At 33.6% G+C, this 21,235-nt stretch overlaps 1 protein-coding gene, 2 long non-coding RNA genes and 1 pseudogene across 4 annotated transcripts in view; 1 reads left to right on the top strand and 3 right to left on the bottom strand.

Annotated features, from left to right (window-relative positions):
• Positions 1 to 4,085, top strand: part of LOC125850443 (auxin-induced protein PCNT115-like) — an 8,151-nt pseudogene extending 4,066 nt beyond the window's left edge.
• LOC125850442 (putative late blight resistance protein homolog R1B-16) overlaps positions 1 to 21,235 on the bottom strand; it is a 69,001-nt gene that overhangs the window by 43,723 nt on the left and 4,043 nt on the right. The gene's annotated exons all lie outside the window — the stretch shown is intronic.
• Positions 4,545 to 6,442, bottom strand: LOC125850446 (uncharacterized). Its single transcript, XR_007444801.1, has 3 exons — positions 5,011 to 6,442; positions 4,873 to 4,932; positions 4,545 to 4,762 (listed from the first exon to the last, which is right to left on the bottom strand). It is a non-coding gene; the product is annotated as an uncharacterized LOC125850446 (long non-coding RNA).
• LOC125850445 (uncharacterized) lies at positions 17,694 to 19,456 on the bottom strand. Its single transcript, XR_007444800.1, has 3 exons — positions 19,298 to 19,456; positions 18,509 to 18,577; positions 17,694 to 18,125 (listed from the first exon to the last, which is right to left on the bottom strand). It is a non-coding gene; the product is annotated as an uncharacterized LOC125850445 (long non-coding RNA).

Raw genomic sequence — 21,235 nt, 5'->3', positions numbered from 1 at the left:
ATATTTTTTCTGAATCCACTGCTACTCCATCCTGAGAAATCACATGACCCAAAAAACCAACTTGGTGTTGACCAAATAAACATTTCTTTGGATTAGCAAAAAAGGAATTGACAGAAAGAAGATGGAGGACTGTTTGAAGGTGTTGTTGGTGTGTTTGAGTGTCAGGACTATAGATTAGAATATCATCAAAGAACACTAGGACAGATTTTCGAAGGTATGGCCTGAAAAGATCATTCATGGCACCCTGAAATGTGGATGGTGCATTAGTGAGTCCAAAAGGCATTACGAGAAACTCATAATGGCCTGAATGAGTGCGAAAGGCAGTTTTATAGACATCATCAGGTTGGACACGAATTTGATGGTATCCGGAACGAAGATCAATTTTAGAAAAAATTGTGGCCCCATGTAATTCATCTAACAACTCATCGATATTTGGAATTGGATATTTGTCCGGGACAGTGATTTTGTTTAGGCTACGGTAATCCACACAAAACCGCCAAGAGTTATCTTTCTTTTTAACTAGCAGAACCGGACTAGCAAATGGACTTGAACTAGGGCGAATGAAACCAGATTCTAATAAAGCTGCAACTTGGTTCTCAATTTCAGTTTTTTGACCATGTGGGTAACGATAAGGTCTGATGTTTGGAGGTTTAGAATTTGGTAACAGAGGAATAGCATGAGAATGTGCTCTAAATGGTGGAAGAGATGTTGGTTCAGAAAACACAAACTGGAATTCATGTAAAAGGGTTTGGATTGCATTACCTGAAAATTCTGAAACCATGTTAAAAAATTGGAGAGAAACTGTCGTTGAATCTGTTGATCTCACGCCTTGCAATTTGTAACGCTTCCCTTGCCAATTGAAAATTATGAACATATCCTTCCAGTTAGCTTGAATCGTATTGAGAGAAGCTAACCATTTGATACCAAAAACCAAATCAGCCCCTCCAATTGCAAAAGGGTAGTAATCCTGAGTGATAGTAAAGCCCGGCAATTGAATTTGAAGATTCCGACAAACTTTATTGCAGCGAATGATATCCCCATTCCCTATTTGCACACCGAATGTTGGAACCATTTCTACTGTTATATTATGCTCCCCCACAATGGATTCAGCCACAAAATTATGTGTGGAACCACTATCCACAAGTATTAAAACCTTTTTACCATTGATCTCACCCTGAAGCTTCATTGTAGCACCCACTGATTGTCCCAAAATGGCATGGAAGGAAATTTCAGCAAGGTCATTTTCTTGAGGGTTATCACCAATTACTGCATTAACCTCGTTAACCTCTTCCAATTGACCTTCTCCAGTAATCTCCATGAGAGATAATTTTGCAGATTTGCATCTATGACCGGGTGCAAATTTCTCATGGCAACGAAAGCAAAGTCCTTGTGCCATAAGATTTCTCCTCTTGGTATCCCATGTTCGCATTTGAAGAGGTTGTGAAGCGGCTGGGTTGGATGAAACACTGCTGCGTATATTGTGATTTGCAGATGAAGAATCGTTCTGGGTGTTTCTAAAAGAATTCAATGGATTTTTTACCGTGGGTCTATTGTTTGGGGTCCAATTAGGCACTCTATTACTGCGAGTTGTGCCTAATTTATTTTCAAATTCAAGTGCCAAACTCATAGCCCTGTAAACTGTTCTGGGTTTGTGAATCCTAACATCAGATTTAAGTTCCTCTTTTAACCCATTCAGGAACACCCCTAAGAGATAGTGATCTGGCCAATTTGTAACCCTAGATGAACGCTTTGCAAATTCTTGACGATACTCCTGTACAGAACCTGTTTGCTGAATGTAGCAAAGGTGCTCGTCGGGATTTTGAAACTCTGCAGGACCATAATTTTCCTGCAATGCTTTAACAAGTTCTTCCCAATAAAGCAAAGTTCGCTCACGATTTATCCAAGAGAAGAGATCCAGAGCATCCCCTTCCAAATACATCGCCGCGATGTCAACTTTATGTTCCTCTTGAGTTTGATAGTAGCAGAAATATTTTTCTGCTTTCAAAATCCATCCTCTAGGATCGCCTCCTTCAAATCTAGGGAATTCCATCTTTGTGTATGGCTTTCGGGGAGGATTTTTTGACCAAGATGGACCATCAATTTCTTCTTCCTCATCTTGCCAAACAGACGTTCCTTTATTACGATTTCTGTGACTGGATTCTTCTTGTTGATTGCAACTAGTCTGGGCCTTCAATGTTGCAACATCTGCTGCCAGGGAGTCAATCGTATTTAACTTTGACGCTATGGCAGATAATTGTTGGGCAAGAGATTCAACATTGGGAACGCCTTTTTGGGAATTAGACAATCTGGTATTGACCATGTTGGATCGATCTGCTCTAATACCAAAACTGATAGTAACCAGAAGTAGAGATCCGACAAAATAGAACAAAGCAAGTAGATTTACTGTAAATAGTTTGTTCAAGTATCTTAAACACAACTATACAGATAAAGTTGTCCGTATGGAGAGGACAAGACTCCAGAAAATATTAGTTTTGATTCTTAATTACATAATACTAATAACTAATCCTGATTACATATATATAAAGAACATAAAAGGATAAGACTGACACTATAAACTATAAATTAGGAATAATAACTGCTAGACAACTGCTGTAGCAGTTGTTTGTCTAGAATTCAACTCTTTATTCTTTTGTCGATATTTTCTTCTAAAATATGTCTTGAGAGGTGGGTTGGTATCACTCTCCAAGCCTCTCCTTGGGAGAGCTCAATGTTAGCATCAACGTTGTGATTTTCCTAATCTGAACCAACGGCTTGCTGATTAACTGAGCTCGACCAATCTACTGGTATTGATCTTGATGAGATTTTGTCAGTATTGATGAATTAAGGTTACGAAACACATGCTCCTTTATGAATAAGGCGATCTGAATACAAGATCAATGAGTCTTAACTTCTAGTGCAAATTCGGACATCAAAAAAGAACACTCTTTATAAATTAACATGCTTAGAGAGTACAAAAAAGGTACTCCTATCCCACAAAGAATGGCGGGTCACAGTGTCATGGTCAATGCATCCAATTTTTTGGTACATCTGAATTATAGAAATTTCACTAGAAATCACAATATTTATAACTAGAACGATACAAAAGTAGAGTTGTTTAAATGAAATTGTCATCAAAGAAAAAACTGTTTTGACTCATTGGTACGGGGTAACTCTATCCATCAAGGCATAGACAGATAAAAAGAAATCACCTAGTGTTTTTTATTTGAACTTAAACCTCATGGTTCTCAATCCAGTTTGCCAACTCATCCTTATCGCTCGAAATCTCTTCTGATACAGCATGTTATGATTAACGTATAAAACAATACATATGATCGGTACGGCTGATGTATGTTTCTTTTATCATTTGTTTTTTTTTTCCAGAATATACCAAGGTTGAAGCCTGAAAATTTTGAGCACAACAAGCAAATATACGAGCAAGTCAAGGAAATAGCATCAAGAAAGGGATGCACCACAGCACAACTTGCATTGGCTTGGATTCTTCACAAAGGAGATGACATATGCCCCATACCGGTACCACCAAGATTGACAACCTCAACGAAAATATCGAAGCCATATCTGTAAAGCTGACAAATGATGCAGTTAGAGTCCTGTGCTGCTGAAGATATGGTTAAAGGCGAAAGGCACGCATTCATGTGGGCAACTTGGATAAATTCGGAGACTCCACCATTGTCCTGGATAGATGAATAATGGATACTTTTTCGTTTTGCTTTGGAAGAATCCCCGTTAAAGCCCAAGTCTAATTCGAAGTAAAGGCTGAACCCGGGCTAATGGCAGTTCAGCATTTCTTTCTAGCAGGTGCAATAGAGACTAGGATTTACAAATCTACAATGTTCTGGACAAATGTATACACACAATGTAGTTTGCTAGTAGTCTGAAGTTCTTTTGCTAGTGCATACCTTTATATCCAAGTTTTCCTTGTATTTGTGATGAAAATTTATTGTTATCCCCTGTGTACCTTTGATCCTTTGTGCAATAGAGCCCTTCCACACAAGACTCCTGAATCACTCCAAGTCTCGATTTTTCAATGTTATCATATGGTTTAGAATTGTTTGTGCTTAATGCATATTCAAGTTGTACTTTTTCATCAGATACAATGGCCGCTAAACACTCTATAAAGTAGAGCATTTATACGGTTCTTCTCTATACTTGATTTACATAAAACTTGGAGTATCTCAAACTGATAAATCTTCCAGAGACTCAAATCTGTATCCTCGTAAATCTATGCTTTACATTTTCTACCTGAGTTTTATAGATATGTATATGTTCATGTTAAACTACCTGATTTTATGTAGGCTATCAAAGGAATAAAAGAGAAAGTACAAATAGCTATCAAGTTGTTATCCAAAAGTACTACTTGGTGACATTTTTGAAGAGTCGGAACAATATAGATAGCTTTTGTACATGTACTCAATACTTATTTATGAAGTGAGACGTATGTTATGGATTGCTCCTAAATTATTTAGTACTAAGCTATCAAAACAACTTCCATTCAGTATTCTATTGATTGATAATAGGGAGGTATACAATTGTATACTTTATTGAATTTTGCAGGTGTAAGATGAAGGGAAACAACTATTATATTACAAAAAACAAACAAGAAGCAATGTTTTGACAGGTTGTACAATAATAAAGCTGCATAACAAAGGCGACAAGAAATCACAGTGAAAGACCATCTAAAACATACAGAAAAAGGACAGGGATTTCAGCTCTAGGCGCACAATATACTTGAGCATGAGCATGGCTGCAACAATTATAAAATTGAAATACATCGTCGTTAGTTTGAGATCAACATGGAGAAATTAAGTGAAAGCAAGCATTAAATTAGAAGAAGGAACAAGAAACTATAAATACCATTGTTGTGATTACAGGCACATGATTGACTCTCACAGCTGCCAGATGACCCTAAGAATTCTGTATTACACATATTGTTGTCAAGTTAGATGCAGGCAGATACTTAAAAACAAAACATAGGAGTTTGTTTCTACTTACTTTGATAATGAGGTCAATACGGTCGTTTCCTTCAGTCTCTTCAACACCTTTCTTAATCCTCTCAGCTGAATCCATCAGAGATTCATTGTAGCAGTCAATCAACTTAATCTGTTTCAGTGTTGGAATATCTGCAAAGCTAAGGGGGATCTCCTTTAGGTCAATACACTTTTTTATAACAAGTGTTTCAAGCAGGGGAAATGATTCCTCCGAGGCATCCCACCATGAGATCTCTAAGTTCACCAGTTTCAACAACTTAAGTTTATGGAACGTGATATCTCCAAGGCACCACTCTTTTGATTCAGGAAAACACACATCTTGTAATTGGAGATACTCCAGGCTTGGTAGTCCTGCAATGAAGGGAATAGCACTTTCTATATGAATTTCTTCAAGTACCAACTTGTTTAAATTTGAAGGCAATTGTAACCCAGTTAAAGTGTGCCACTGCTTAAAGGAAAGGCAAAGGTCTTGAAGCTGGGTAAGATTCTTCAATGTGAAGTTGTTGAAGGAAATATCAAAATCGCTCCCAAGGCTGAAGTGAAGTTGTTGAAGATTAGGACACCTCCTTAATAACACATCCACCCTATCTGCTTCAGCAATTGGAAAGCTAACAATATTCTTTAATATCGTCAAATTTTCCAATTTAGAGGATCCTTCAAAGTGACCTTTCTTATCCCCTTCCCAATCAAATTCAGCTCTCTTAATCTCAACATGCCTTAATTTTTTCATTTCCCAAAAAGACGCTGGTAACATAAATGAATGAAAAGTATTCACAATTAAAGTTTCAAGATGGGGATGTGATTCTGGATGAAAATCGAATATATTTGCCTCAACTGCGAGGTACTTCAGGTGATTCAGTGGTTTCATTGTAGCTGTCGACAAATTGTACGCATTATGGGAACTCAAATCCAAGACCTTAAGAAGTCGGAATTTATGAATCCAAGACCATAAGTCAATCCCATCAAAAGCTTCTCCGTTCGCTATTAGTGACCTCAACGGTTGATGAAAACGCTTCCGTGTTTTGGATCCCAGAGATGCAAACTTGGAATGATCTCCACTCAAATTGAAGTTCACTCGACTTACCTTCCAATCACAAGGTTAAAATTGGCTAAAATTTCCCTTAACAGGCAAAATAAACTTTTCTTCTCTACTCTTCTCCAAGCAAAAGTGAAGCACTACATCATGAACCTGACAGTATTTGACTTTTCCATTGTATCTTCTCCTTGAAACCATCACCACATTACTGCTAATGAGATCCATCAAGTAATCTTTAGCAGATTCAGTGTTCACCACTAAGTCTTCTGCTATCCATAAACTTATCAATTTAGACACTGGAATTATTGCATCCTCCGGAAACAGTCCCATATAAAGAAGACAAGGCTTTAAACAATCTGCTAAGTTATCAAAACTCAACTTCATTGTAGCCGGACTATAGTCTTCGGACTCACAATCAATAAGGTCAAATAAAGAATCTTTCACCTCATTCCACCAAGATTCTTCCGTTTTCCTTTTTTTTATTATTCCAGATACCAAGACAACCACTAGAGGCAGTCCTTTGCATTTTTCTGCTACTACTTGACTTACATCTTGTAGTCCAGGGGGGAAATCTTCCTTTTGAAACACTTTTTTCTGCAATAATTTGCAACTCTCTTCTGTTGTGAGGAATGGAAGAGAATAAGGATCAGTATGGTACTTGACTTGCTCACCCACTTTCTCAAGTCGCGTTGTTACTACTATTCTGCTTCTATTTCCAACGTCTGGAAAACAAAGCCTCAAGTCATCCCATGCCATACAATCCCACATATCATCCAATACAATGAGATATCTCTTGCCCATTAAGATTTTCCTCAACTCGTCAGCAAGGATGTCATCCTTATCCCCCTTGTCCTTGGAACCGGTAACTTGACTAAAAATCTCTTGTAATAGCGTTCTCCGGTTATATGTTTGGGAAACGATGCACCATGCTCGAACATCAAAATGAGAAACAATGTTGTCACTATTGTACACCTTTCTAGCAATTGTCGTTTTCCCTTGTCCCCCCATGCCTACAATTGGGACGACGTCTAGCTCATTTGTACCTCTAATCAAACACTGAATCATTTTTTCTGTGTCTTTCCCAAAACCCACTATCTCCTCATCAATCACTGGATTGTTATGTTGAGTTGGCAGGTGTTTAAATGGTGCTACCACATAGCAAGGCTTAAGAGCAACGTCTGCTGACCACATCTCAGTCACCTGTGCATTAATGTGCTTGATCTCTTTTAAGATTGTAGGAAGTGAGCAAAAAATATGCAAAAAAGCATTATACTGAATAGAGTCAATGGCAAACTCAGCTTCATATGCCAAATTGATGGTACGTCTTTGGAGATTTTTAGGAATTTTATGTTCATGGTGCACCTTTAGAACATCTCTGAAAATGGATGATAAAGATGAGAGCTCCTTCTCTAAAATGGATATATGACTTGATAGCTCTTTCTCCAAATTACCAAAAAGAGGTTTCATCAAGAAATCTAAATCAGATTTAGATTTCGACATCTCATTCAATTTCCATAAAAGAGAATCCAGATAGCTCAATCCACAAAAGGTGGAGAACTGAGATGGAGTAAATTTCAAGGATTTGTAGTAAGTCTCCACTTGTGCCTTCAGATCTTTAGTTTTCTCCAATATTTGTAACGAGCAAAGATTTATTTTGCTAGTGTCATCTCTGTTTATAGAGCTAGGAAGAAGTTTTTCCATGACATATAGAACATCACCTGCTATAGCTCCAACTTTTTCCATAACCTCATTCAACCAGTTACCATTAATAACATGATTTGACACATCAGCATCAAGGAAGACCAACAAGAACTCTATTGCCACATCAATATTTTGAGCAGAGACATCATCAGGAAAGTTCTCGAGCTTTTCTTTTCTGAGATACATCAATAGTTTGTGGAGATGATGAGAAAATCCTTTTGGTAATTTCTTGTCCTTGAAAGTTCTTGAATGAGTAAACTTTGAAGCCTTTAGTTCACTCTGAAAAATTTTCTTCATTTCCAGCTCCACTAACACAATCAAGAATAATAGATAAGGAGGTGTATTAAAGATATCATTAGCCTCATCCTCATCAATACCATTTATAATATCAGAAAAAGCAAGACAAAAATGTCCCACATTGTTAGCCATGAACTGAATTCGAGTCTCCAAACATCCCAGCTTCTCATGGTTGACGTAACCATTTATCTCTGTGGCATATAAATATGTCAAAAATCTCAGTTTCTTTTGAACAACTTTCAGTTCCTTTAAAAATCTGAATATTTCATGGTTTTCTTCAGGAGGGTCAGACCTAACACATTCCAGGCAGAGTATCAGTACATCATTTAGATTCTTTTCGAGGCAATCCATACATTCTGACAGATCAAGATCAAGATCATGCAACTCATAATTATTATTTAAAATGGTATCACGTTCCACAAATTCCAACAAATGTGATTCTAGCCTTTCCAGATTAAGGTTAGCTTTACATTCATCTGGAATCCCATCCAATACCTGGTGAAGCATTGCCATAGTCAATTTGGCATTCTTTTTGTGTTTGACTAAGGAATCACGAAAAAGAACATGATGACACTTTATACAGGTTCTCAAAACTCTTAGCGCTATTTCAAGTTTCTTAATTTTTTCAATCCTGGCGCTAGACAGACCACGTTCACTCTTGATCCTTCTTAGGTGATCTAACATTTCCTCAATTTCATTTTCAGCCATCTTCTCTTGAAAATTTCCTGCAAGTTCACCAACTCTTGGAATTAGGTTCATTAACAACATTTTTATTCATGTATTTCAATATCTAGTGTTTTTAGCTATGTTAATGCTTATGAAAGATAATACATTTTATATACCATTTCATCTAATTCAAATAGTGCATATCATCTCAAACACATTTCACTCAACTAATAGTCATTTTCTTTAAACAAAAAGAAACTAATATCAAATGTGTGACATTAATGAAGGAGGGAGGACCGATAAGAGTAGGTCAAAGAAAAGGATTGACAAACATCTTAGTTGAATCACAGACAGGAATTGCCCAAATAAGAGACAAAAGTTAAAAAAAAAAAAGTTACAATACATAACACAAGTTCACTACACTTTTGAGCTCAACGATGCATATCACGAAAGCTTGGCCCTGACAAGATGGCCATTATAATTATTCTTCCGACTAACTTAACATATAGAAATGGAAAATGAAACATCAACTTAAAATTGCTTATTTTTTAGATCTCAAGCTCATCTAATGTGTGTCTAAACTATGATACAAGTCGAGAAATTAAAACAAGTTTCATCTAAAAGGGGGGAAATGATTTTCCTCACTTATAAAAGGGAATCATTTTCCTTACAATTGTCGTAGCTTTTATGTTCACAATACTTGCTTGAACTAACACTTAGGTATTATAATATATAGTAGTATCGTTGCACGTGCCTAGATATGAACTATTAAAAAATCACATAAAATTTCTTTAAAATTGTGTTTGAGTTAACAATAATGTAAAAGAGTTAAAATTTGCCATCAAACATCGGGAAAATGCTTGTTTATGTGCCTCCCGTTAATAGTTGGGCTCAATCATGCCGCTGCTTTACAGAAATGGTCCATTCGTGCCATTATTTTTTAACAGGTAGCTGGTTTGATGGTTAGCAAAATCGCTCTTTCCACGTGGTCTCTTATTAGAGGTCCACATTACCAAAATTAAACTGATAAAAAAAGTTCAAATATGCATCAAATTTTGAAAAAAGGTTTATCTATGCCATCTGTTAATTATTGGGCTCAACCATTCCATTGTCGTTACAGAAGGGACCCATTCATACTACTTTTTAATGGTCAGGTTTCATGATCTCGCAAAATTAATTTTTTTTCACATGGCCTCTTATTAGAGGTCCACGTGCCAATATAAACCAACCTAATTAAATTAAATTTGAAATTAAAACCCGACCCATAACATCACACTCGACCCACCCTAACCTATTTCCCTTTTTATTTCTCCCCAAACACTTAAATTGATCAATTGACAAGAAACTGACATATAAATTCATCATTAAAATGGGAGAAATTTTGGATCTAAGAGTTTGTAGGAGAAATAAAAGGGAAATGGGTTATGGTGGATCGGGTATGGTGTTAATGGGTTGGATTATAATTCCAAATTAAACTGCAGTGACATGGTTGAATCCAACTATTAACGAATGCCATATATGAACATTTTGTCACGGTTCAATGGCATATTTGAACTTTTTTTTGACCAGTTTCATTTTGGTGACGTGGACCTCTAATAAGAGGCCATATGGAAAAATGGTGTTGCAAAACCACAAAATCTGAATATTAAAAAATAATGGCATAATGGGTCATTTCTGTTATGACAAAGGCATGTGATTGAACCCAACTATTAATGGATGACATAAATGAGGTTTTTTTTCCCTCAAAGTTGGATGACATCATTTAGCTAATTTTTTCCCTATTAATTACTAGTACAGAGAAACAACTAATGCATACCCAATGAGTAATAATTTAAAAAATGTGTGGGGGGAAGGATAGTACGATTAGTCGCTCAGTTGGTTGGATATCAGAATTTTCACCTTATGATAGTTCAAATCCCTACCCCCGATTTGTATCTATAAAAACATATAACCAGCCATCTGCTGTTGAATCCAACTATTAATGAATGACATAGATGAACATCTTGTTACAGTTCAGTGGCATATTTGAACTTACTTTTCGACTAGTCTAATTTTGGTGACATGGACCTCTAATAAGAAGCCATATGGAAAAAAATAGTGTTGCAAAACATAAGTCCTGACTGTTAAAAATCAATGGCATAATGGGTCATTTATGTAATGGCAATGACATGCCCAACTATTAAATGAGAGTTTTTTTCTTCTCAAAGTTGGATGACATATTTGAGCTTTTTCTCTATTAATTATTAGTACAAAGAAATAACTAATGCATTCCCAATGATTAATTAAAAAAAGTGTGTGCGGAAGGATAGCACGATTAGTCACTCAGTCGGTTGAATATCACAACTTTCACCTTATGACGGTTCAATTCCCCTACCCCCAATTTGTATCTATAAAGACATATAACCAGCCATCTGCTGTTGATCACTTTTTTAAAAATAAAAAAAAAAATAGAAAATTAAAGAGGAAAACAAAAATAAAGCACTTCTTTAACTGGTTCAACAGAGCAAAAACTAATTATTATGTGTGATTTCCATTTTTTATTATCACAATATTTGTAGTTTTGGAACCATGAAGTTTATTGGTAAAATGAATTAATAACTCAGTTGTTGTATCAATTTAAGAACTTTGAGATTTTTGAAAGCAATAGCAAGTTAATATATACTCATATCTTACAATTTTCGAGTGTGACGAGTAGTTGAGTATCGATCTTCTTTTTCCTTTTTGTATCTCCAAGTTCTGATCCAATCCTAGAAAAAGAGTTGTTGATCATATATATATATATATATATATATTATATATTTATATATATTATTATAAGTGGGAAGCTCCAAAGTGAAAAGTTGAATTACCATTTTGTCCTTCTACTAAATTTAAATTTGATTAAATATAAATATTTTAAGGAAATATCCTTTTGGCCAGCAATATCAATGTACTCATTAATTAAATATTAAATAATCTTAATCACCATATTTATATTTATAGATGTATATATTTTTAGTAATAAGTCTGAGTTCAAATAATCTGAAATTTGGAGAAAATGAAAATTAAAGTCTATTACACAATCTCATAATAATAATAATAATGTTAAAGGAGAGCAGTTACCAAGAAACTCTTCATCAACTTTTCCTTTTCGTCTCTTTTCATATGAAACATTGGCTCTTATTTTTTGGTGAGAATTTGTTTTGCCCAGTTATTGCTAATTGTTATTAGTGATATATATCCTCTATTGTTCCTTTTTCATGATATTTATCAATTACCAAATAATTGCAAGAGGTTTACTGCTAACCAACTTCTCCGCCATGATGCTCAAATTGCACATTTGGTTAAAAGAAACAAAGGTAAGTAACAAAATATTTCACATGGTACTGCTTGCGACAAGTTTATGTAAAGTAACTTTGGACTTTTTATTGAATACCACGATCGAACAAGAAATTAACTTTAATCGTCATATTATTATTTGACGGTACACATATTGCAACTAACTATTTCTATACACGTTATTGTGTGGTTATTTCTACCGTCTAATCCTTATTTAATTGACAAATTGCAAACTTGTATTTGTTTTAGTTTTCATTGAATGCTAGAGACTTGGTAATGTTAAAAATATTAAATAAATTAAAAATGATCCATATATATTCGCTAGAAGTGCAAGTAGCATTGAGAATGAAATAAGAGACGTGCGCTGGAGATGGTGTGACATGTCTTGTGTCGACCTACAGATGCACCGGTTTGTAGGTGTGAAACTAAGGCGAGTGGAGGTGTTGAAAAGGAGACGAGGTAGAATTTTGAGCAACATTTTTATTCATGTCTTTCAATATCTAGTGTTTGAAGCTATGTTAATACTTGTGAAAGATTATACATCTTATGCACCATTTCATCTTGCAAACAATGCATAATTACTCTTTTCATATGGTCACTCAACTAATTGTTATTATCTCAGAAAATTACCTTCCAATTTTCTTCAATAAAGAAAAGAGATTTTTTGAGACAATAACTATTAGTTGAGTGAACCATTTGAAAAATCAACTCTCTATATATAGGGAAAAAAATAATTCAAGAAGAAGATGACTTACAAATATTATGTCATTAAAAGTGGCCGGATGTATTACTTTTAAACTTGAATGACCTTATGAATGAAATAACAAAAAAAAAACTAGTGACTTCTCAAATACAAAAATGATCTTATTCACCTAATTTTTCAGTAGTGCAACAGCCGTTTAAACAATAATCTTTTTTCTCAACCTATCTATCCATGTAATATATAGAACTCGATCCATTTTGGTAATCTTTCGCAATGAATGATTTGATTGATAGAACAAGAACAATAAAAAAATGAAAAAATTACATATTTGAAAGAGAAAGAGAAGATATATCATGTGATGGAGAAATCACAAGTGGAAAAAGGAGAAATAAAGTTTGTTTAAAGAAATTTTTTATATAGTCAACTCATTAAACTGGTCGTGGCAAGAATTAGGTTGAGTTTTGATGGATTGGGTCCTAAATAAATTTAAATATTGATTTTAATTTTTATTTTATTCTAAATATTTATAGTCAATCATCACGTCATTATATATGTACCAAAAATTGTATTTCTAGCTAAAACAATCATGGGAGCTAACTTGGCTAAGTTGAGCGACTACGATGGCTAATTATCCAAAGTTGAGTGACTTCCAAGCTTCTAACTCAAATAAATTGAATGCAAATTGTATGTATTTGACCGGATTCTATAAAACAAAAAGTTGTATGTTTTGAGCAAATTCTACACAACAAAAAGTTGTCTACAATCGGAGTCCATAGCCTAAAGGACAATTATTATTTTTTGCCAAAATTCTAAAAGGGCAAAAAAAAAAAATGGAAGAGACCAAAGGGGCAAAGGTGCGTGCAGGACCCCCACGCCTTACCTCAAAAAATTTATTGGGTCAGAAATGTAAGAAGGACTTGTAAGGCGCATGTGATCCCACGCCCTCCCCACATTTACATTTGATTGTGACATTGATTAAAGTGTTGACCATTGTGCATGGAATTGAAGAATTCCAACTGACTTGTCAAGTAATAATTAGATTAGAATATGGAAAAACTATTTAAATTATTCTAAAGATATGGCATTGAGCCAAACTCAATCTCTAAAGTAGCTCACTAGAGAAGGATTATTTAAGTCCATATATATATATAAGTAAATTATCGGTCTGTTTTTCAATCAATGTGAACTTTGACACCCTCGTTCATGTACATACCCAACTGGAGCATGGACCATGAGTCCAAACGAGTATGAATCTAGTTATGATATCTTATAAAAATATGACACATGAGTCTAGCTCAACCTCAAAAGCTAAAAAATGTATATACCAGTATGAGTCTACTGTACTAGGCTACTAGCTAGTGTCTTGTATGATTTGTTTCTCCTTTTTCATTCCTTCTTTCGTTTACTTGACTAACGGAGACTTGGTGGAATGACATTTTTTATTGTTAGCTTCATTTTTATGACTTGGTGAATTTCAACTTCAAAAAAAGCTGGATGAACTTGTGTAAGTGTATCCAACAGGAATGAGTGTCGCTTTCTATATTTAGTAAATTTTTAATTCTAACATTCCACAGGACAAGTTTATGATCATAAGATTTAAAGGACTACATACATCTTTAATTTAATATCACAAGAATCAAGTCTTTATTTTTTATACTTCGTGTCTAATCAAACTAAGACACTTAAATTGGAAAGAAAAAGTATATAGATTCATGAAGTATGAAAATAAATAATGAATGAATGGAACGTACCTCAATCTTAACTTATCAAATCTTTTGTTATTCCTCAGTAGCTCAGTGATAGATCGGTCTATTATTAACTGATTGATCGTAGATCCAAATCCTATATGTGGTACGAGCTGGTGTTGTCTGGTACATAAAGATGGGTGAGGAGATCAAACAATAATTCGAGTTGGAATAACATCATGTTATTTAAACTTATAAATTATTTAAATTATCATTTTATAGTTTTATTTGTACAGAAATTTCTATTATATATGAGGCCAAAATGTTTATAAAAATTTGGAATAACATCATGTTATTTAAAGTTTTGAAAAATAGATACTTTTTCAAATACCTAAATTATATTCATCTTATTAAGTAATTTGTGTCAATTTCTTTAAGAGGTTCTTTCTTATAGACTTTACACTACTTTTCTTATTAATAGTTATTTGTTTTCATTGATTTATTCTTCTTTTATTTGGGTTTGATGCACTTGAGCTGAGGTCTTTCGAAAACAATATATCTACCTCTACGAGCTAGTGTTAAGGTGTGCGTACACACTATCCTCTTCAGACCCCGCTAAGTAAGATTTTACTGGGTATGTTGTTATTACAAAATATATATATATATATATATATATATTCTAAAAGAATAATCTCTTTTTGATTAAAGAACGTGGATAAAATACATAAAGTATATTTAAAGTTGTGTCATATTTTTATTAGTACTAAAAAAATTTGGAATAATTCCCTTGCTATCTTTGTACCACATCGAATGAGTACATTAACAATTTAACATTTATATTTGGTAGAACGAAAGTTAAAGCTAAATGAATGTTTGGGCAGTGGCTTCTTTGGTTTCTGAGTGGTTGTGCAATTAATTGTGTTGAGCATATAAGGGTGTAAACATATGTGTAGGGGTGGGGGGTTGTAAAATAAAATAACAAGAATTACATAAGAAGATAATAATCAGAGACAAAACTATTAAAAAAAATTGGTATATCCAGAAATTAAAAACTAAATAAATAAAAAAGAATTAAAATGATTATTCATAAATTATTTCCTAGGAATTTTTGCAAAAAAAAAAATTGTAAGAAAATTCCCTTTTTCACGAATTTTTACTAAAAATTTCTCGGATATTTTTAGTATTTATTTGCAAGAAAATTCGAATGTAATTTACTTGCGAAATTCAAATCCCCAGGTAATTTACTTGGGGATTTTTATATTTGCGTGTAATAATTACCTACGAAGATATTTCCATCGAAAATTTTTTGGTAGAAAAAGTCGCAGGAAACCAAGTTATATGCGAATTTTCGTACCCAGCTAATTCATAGTTTTCTTTTAATTAAATTAGGAAGAGGGGGTATATATATTCAGAGGATACAAAATTCCATGAAGTATGAAAATAAATTATGAATCAATGGAACTCACCTCAATCTTAACTTATTGAATCTCCTGTTGTTCCTCAGTAGCTCAGTGATAGATCGATCGATTGTTAACTGATTGGTCGTAGATCAGAATCCTATATGGCACAAGGTGTTTTCTAGTACAGAGAGATGGGTGAGGAGATCAAACAATAATTAGAGTTGGCAATGGCTCAAACAGACTGGAATGTGTATTGTATGAGTTCTGAATTATTGCATTATTAATCTATTAATTACTGGTAGATAAACAACAATTAGTGCTTTATTAATTAATGATAGTGCTTCATTCCTATTGATTGCTTTAGTAAAAACAACATCAACTTTATTTGCTTGTCTTTAAGAATAATGTCTAATTATTCCATGATATATTATTAAAAAAAGACCCACGCGGATGTAGTCATTTTTTTAAAACAAAAAGAAACTCATATCGAATGTGTGACAATTAATAATGATGGAGGGCGGACCGAAGAGTGCAGATCAGAAAAAAGGATTGACAAGCATTTTAGTCGAATCACACATTGGTATAGCCCAAATAGGAGAGGAACATGGAAAAAACCCTCAAATTTTGCAGTAAAATATATTCAGACCTTTGTCCAATAAATCAGCACATTCTGCTTTCACATCCTAGAGTATCGAATTCTAAATATATTCATCTAAATACATATAGTTTTATATTTGTTACTTATACCAGTAGAGAGTTCATGCCATACATGGGGAAGAAGGGAAAATCGATTTTACAAATAAAAGTTTACAAATTTTTAAGGGCTCGTTTGGATAGGCGATATGATTTTATGGTATGAAATCATATTGATATGAAGTTGACGTTTTGATTGGACATGCAATTTTGACTTCTTAAATTGTATTTTGTTTTCCCTCATAAAACAGGAAAAATCCATCAGTTGTGAAAACCATCAAATTTCTTCAATTCGTATAAATTTGACCAAATGAGCAAACCATCATTCATATACAAGATATCGGAACATCCTAAAGCGTTGCATTGATGAATCAAACATATATTTATGTTCCTTTTATAAAATAAAGATATTTGTGATTAAAAAAAATTCAAATACACATAATCTTCCTTTATGAGTTCTGCATTATTATTGTAGAGAAAAGGAGAAAGCACAGAGCACTAAGGGAAAAGGTGAAAACACTCCATCAACTTTCCAATACATACACTTTTCTTTTTGACCCCAATTCTTCTCCGTGGGCCTGGCCGATGTCTGATTAAATTAGAATATAAAAAGATATTTAAATAGTTTTAAGACACATGTAAATCTAGTAAAGAATGCGAAGATGCCGTTGCTAAGACTAAGGGAACAATACGTTTGGAGTTGATGGTCAAAAACACATACATTTGTAAATTTGTGAGGTGTACTTATATTCAACAAGAAAAAAAAATTGTAGTTGAGTTTATTTTGCAACTCTAACTTGTCATGGCAAAGAGACAGCCTCAGTGATGAAAGTTTCCTATTTCTCCAATGTTAGTTAGAGAGTCTGTTATGAGATAACGACTACTGAAAGCAATAACAACGAAAAGAAAGAGTCAATTTCCTATGCAATCTTACCGAATGAGCAAATCATCGTTCATAAACAAAATATCAAAATATCCTAAAGCGCCACATTGATGAATCACATATATTCATGACATACATTGGTAAGAAGGGAAATATCGATTTTATGGCTCAATACAAATGTTATATTAATTAAATGACTTTTTTTCAATGAAAATGATCAGTTCGATAAATAAAACACATGAAATCCTTGTAGAGTAGAGTTACTTTTCTTCTTTGCAAATTGTAAATGGTCGTTTCCCAAGAAGAACATAACAGAAAGCAAGAAAATGTCTTGCCCACTCATTTTACATAAAAATGAAATAGAGAAAGTTGTTGTACAACATCATCAATTAGCTTTATGATCTGCAACCAAAATAAACTCAAAACTAAATTAAAAATGTAAATGTTAGATGGAAAAAAAAAAACTAGAAATAATCCAAAACAATCATATACGTAGTCTTCTAACTGGAAAAGGAAAAAAAAAACAAAAAAAAAAAACAAAGAGAGTTCGCCTTTTAGCTTTAAAAAACTAGTATGAAATTTACTTCCTTATGTACAAATTTGAGTTTCTAAGAGGCAAAATCATGGTGACAAAAATCCTTTTAAGTCGATCTTCAGCTAAAGTGCTTCCTTCCATTTTATTATTGACTTGATTTCTTACATCCACATTTGCAGTTTTCAAGTTCTGTATTCAGATTCTGCATAAGAAAAAGAAAATGTGAAAAATATGTTTCTACTACTTCAATCACAGCTATAAAGGTGGGGCTAGAAAATTTATCATTTTTTTTGCAAAATATATTAGACATTATCTATCCCAAAAACATTAAGGTTATATTATTCGGTTTGGTGTAAACATCATGTGAGAATATAAGATGTGTTGCTCGGGCCAAAATTGTTGTACTAGTGTCTGATCCTCCAAAAATGCATAGCTTTTGGAGGATAAAATCTAACACATCCAACAGTATCATTGAAGAGTCTGAGCAACAGAGTATAAGTATTTTAATTTTGTACCTAGGTGCATGCAGCATGATAGATTACGTAAAGCTGCAAAGCAGTAAGGTTGATCAATTTAATCACCCACCTGAACCTGATCTTGAAGGGTTCGAATGTGCTGCACTGCTAGATCCAGCATGTCTGCGTAGCTCGTTTGCTGCAAAAACAAACAAGGAAATATTGTTAATATTGGAGTGTAGCTCGTTTGCTGCGATAAAATTTGCAGCTCAAACATGTTGCAATAAGTGCCAACTGAGAAAATATTGTGAAGTGGAACATAAGAAAAGAAAGCATACAATCAAGATTACTGAAAGACTAATTTTTTGTTTACACAAATCTATAAATATTCAATAAATTGATGGTTTAACAGCATTTTAGCATGTCAAGTAACAATTATCCAATTGAATAGAAGTCTTGGAAGTACCATTTGCCACTTCCAATTCGCTAATTTTCTTTGTTCTAAGCAAACATGGTTACAGAGTTATAGTAAATGAAGCAGTTCATAAATAGCTATGCATTATAATCGCACAGCTATACTGCAAGTTATAATAAATGAGTTTTTCTTACTTGGTTAAAATTTTAAAATTTAGTCAAAGTCTTTTTTAGTCAAATCGCCGGTCAATCGCAAGTTAGCGGACATTTCGAGGGCCCAACACCTTCTCGGAATGTACATTGAACTCCGAACCCTTTTATTTTCAATTGATTTTATCTGATTAAGTCTTTTGAAAACCTTAAGTTTTTTTCTTGATTTTTACTAAAAAATTAAGTGGCGACTCTGTTTCTTTTGGAAAATCGATTTCTCTTCAAATCATAAGTTTAATTAATTTTTCGAAAAAAAGTCCATTTTCATTTTTAATTTTTCGAGTAAAACACTCACCTCAATATAATCTTAACTTATCGAATCTCCTGTTGTTCCTCAGTAGCTCAGTGATAGATTGGTCTATTGTTAACTGATTGATCGTAGATCCAAAACCTATATGGTACAAGGTGTTTTCTATTACAGAGAGATGGGTGAGGAGATCAAACAATAATTAGAGTTGGCAATGGCTCAAACAGACTGGAATGTGTATTGTATGAGTTCTGAATAATTGCATTATTAATTTATTAAATAATGGTAGGTAAACAACAACCAGTGCTTTATTAATTAATGATAGTGCTTCATTCCTATTGATTGCTTTAGTAAAAATGACATCAACTTTATTCCATAATATATTATTAAAAAAAGACCCACTATAACAAATGTGTGACAATAATGATGGAGGGCGGACCGAAGAGGGCAGATCAGCAGAAAAAAAGATTGACAAGCATTTAGGCTAACAAGCATTTTAGTCGAATCACATCAGTATAGCCCAAATAGGAGAGGAACGTAAAAAAACTCAAATTTTGCAGTAAAAAATATTCAGACCTTTGTCCAATAAATCACATTCTGCTTTCACATCCTAGAGTATCGAATTCTAAATATATTCATCTAAATATATATAGTTTTATATTTGTTACTTACACAAATTTTAAAAAGAATTTAACTACAGTAGAGAGTTAATGCCATACATGGGGAAAAAGGGAAGATCGATTTTACAAATAAAAGTTTACAATTTTTTAAGGGCTCATTTGGATAGGCTATATGAAATTATGGTATGAAATCATATTGATATGAAGTTGAAGTTTTGATTGGACATGCAATTTTAACTTTTTAAGTTGTATTTTTTTCCCCTCATAAAACATGAAAAATCCATCAGTTGTGAAAACCATCAAATTTCTTCAATTCTTATACAATCTTACCAAATGAGCAAACCATCATTCATATACAAGATATCAGAACATTCTAAAGCGCCGCATTGTTGAATCACACATATCTTCATGTTCCTTTTATAAAAAAAAAAATGTTTGTGATTAAAAAATTTCAAATACACATAATCTTCCTTTATGAGTTCTGCATTACTATTGCAGAGAAAAGGAGAAAGCAGAGAGCACTAAGGGAAAAGGTGAAAACACTCCATCAACTTTCCAATGCATATACTTTTCTTTTTGACCCCAAGTCTTCTCCGTGGGCCCGGCCTATGTCTGATTAAATTAGAATATACAAAGATATTTAAGACACTTGTAAATCTAGTAAAGAATGTGAAGATGCCGTTGCTAAGACTAAGGGAACAATACGTTTGGAGTTGATGGTTAAAAACACATACATTTGGTAGCGCAAAGCATCAGTGTGAACATCTATTGTGTTTTCTGTAATGGCTCTTGGAATTTGGGTCGTAACACAATTTAGTCTCCTATTGTCAAGTAAATGAAGAACAAAAAAGGACAATACAACAATAACAAAGTTCAAAAGTTTTAGTGCATAGTAAAGTATTATGTCGATGAGCTTAAATCTAAGACTCTTATCAAAACCTTCGAGTTTTCTATGCTGCGAAAATTTGTAAATTTGTGAGGTTTGCTTATATTCAACAAGAAAATTTTTTTGTAGTTGAGTTAATTTTGCAACTCTAACTTGTCATGCAAAGAGACAACCTCAACCTCAGTGAAGAAAGTTTACTGTTTCTCCGATTTTAGCTAGAGAGTCTGTTATAAGACAACGACTAATAAAACCAATAATAACGAAAAGAAAGAGTCAATTTGAATTATCACATCCAACGATGTTGAGGTTTCCTTTGAGTTTTTCATGAACGTAGGCCCGTACTACAAACTAAATGGGGTCTTTCTTAGTACTCTAAAAGACATGAAGAAACTTGCTCACTTCAGAATATCAAGACATGGATGTGAAGGAACTGCCAAAAATAGTATGTGAATCTATTGACAGAGAAGGCAAATGTTTCAT

This window comes from Solanum stenotomum, unplaced genomic scaffold, assembly GCF_019186545.1.
Source record: "Solanum stenotomum isolate F172 unplaced genomic scaffold, ASM1918654v1 scaffold1705, whole genome shotgun sequence".
In the NCBI taxonomy this organism is placed as follows: domain Eukaryota; kingdom Viridiplantae; phylum Streptophyta; class Magnoliopsida; order Solanales; family Solanaceae; genus Solanum; species Solanum stenotomum.
This window is presented reverse-complemented; position numbering and strand designations above follow the sequence as displayed.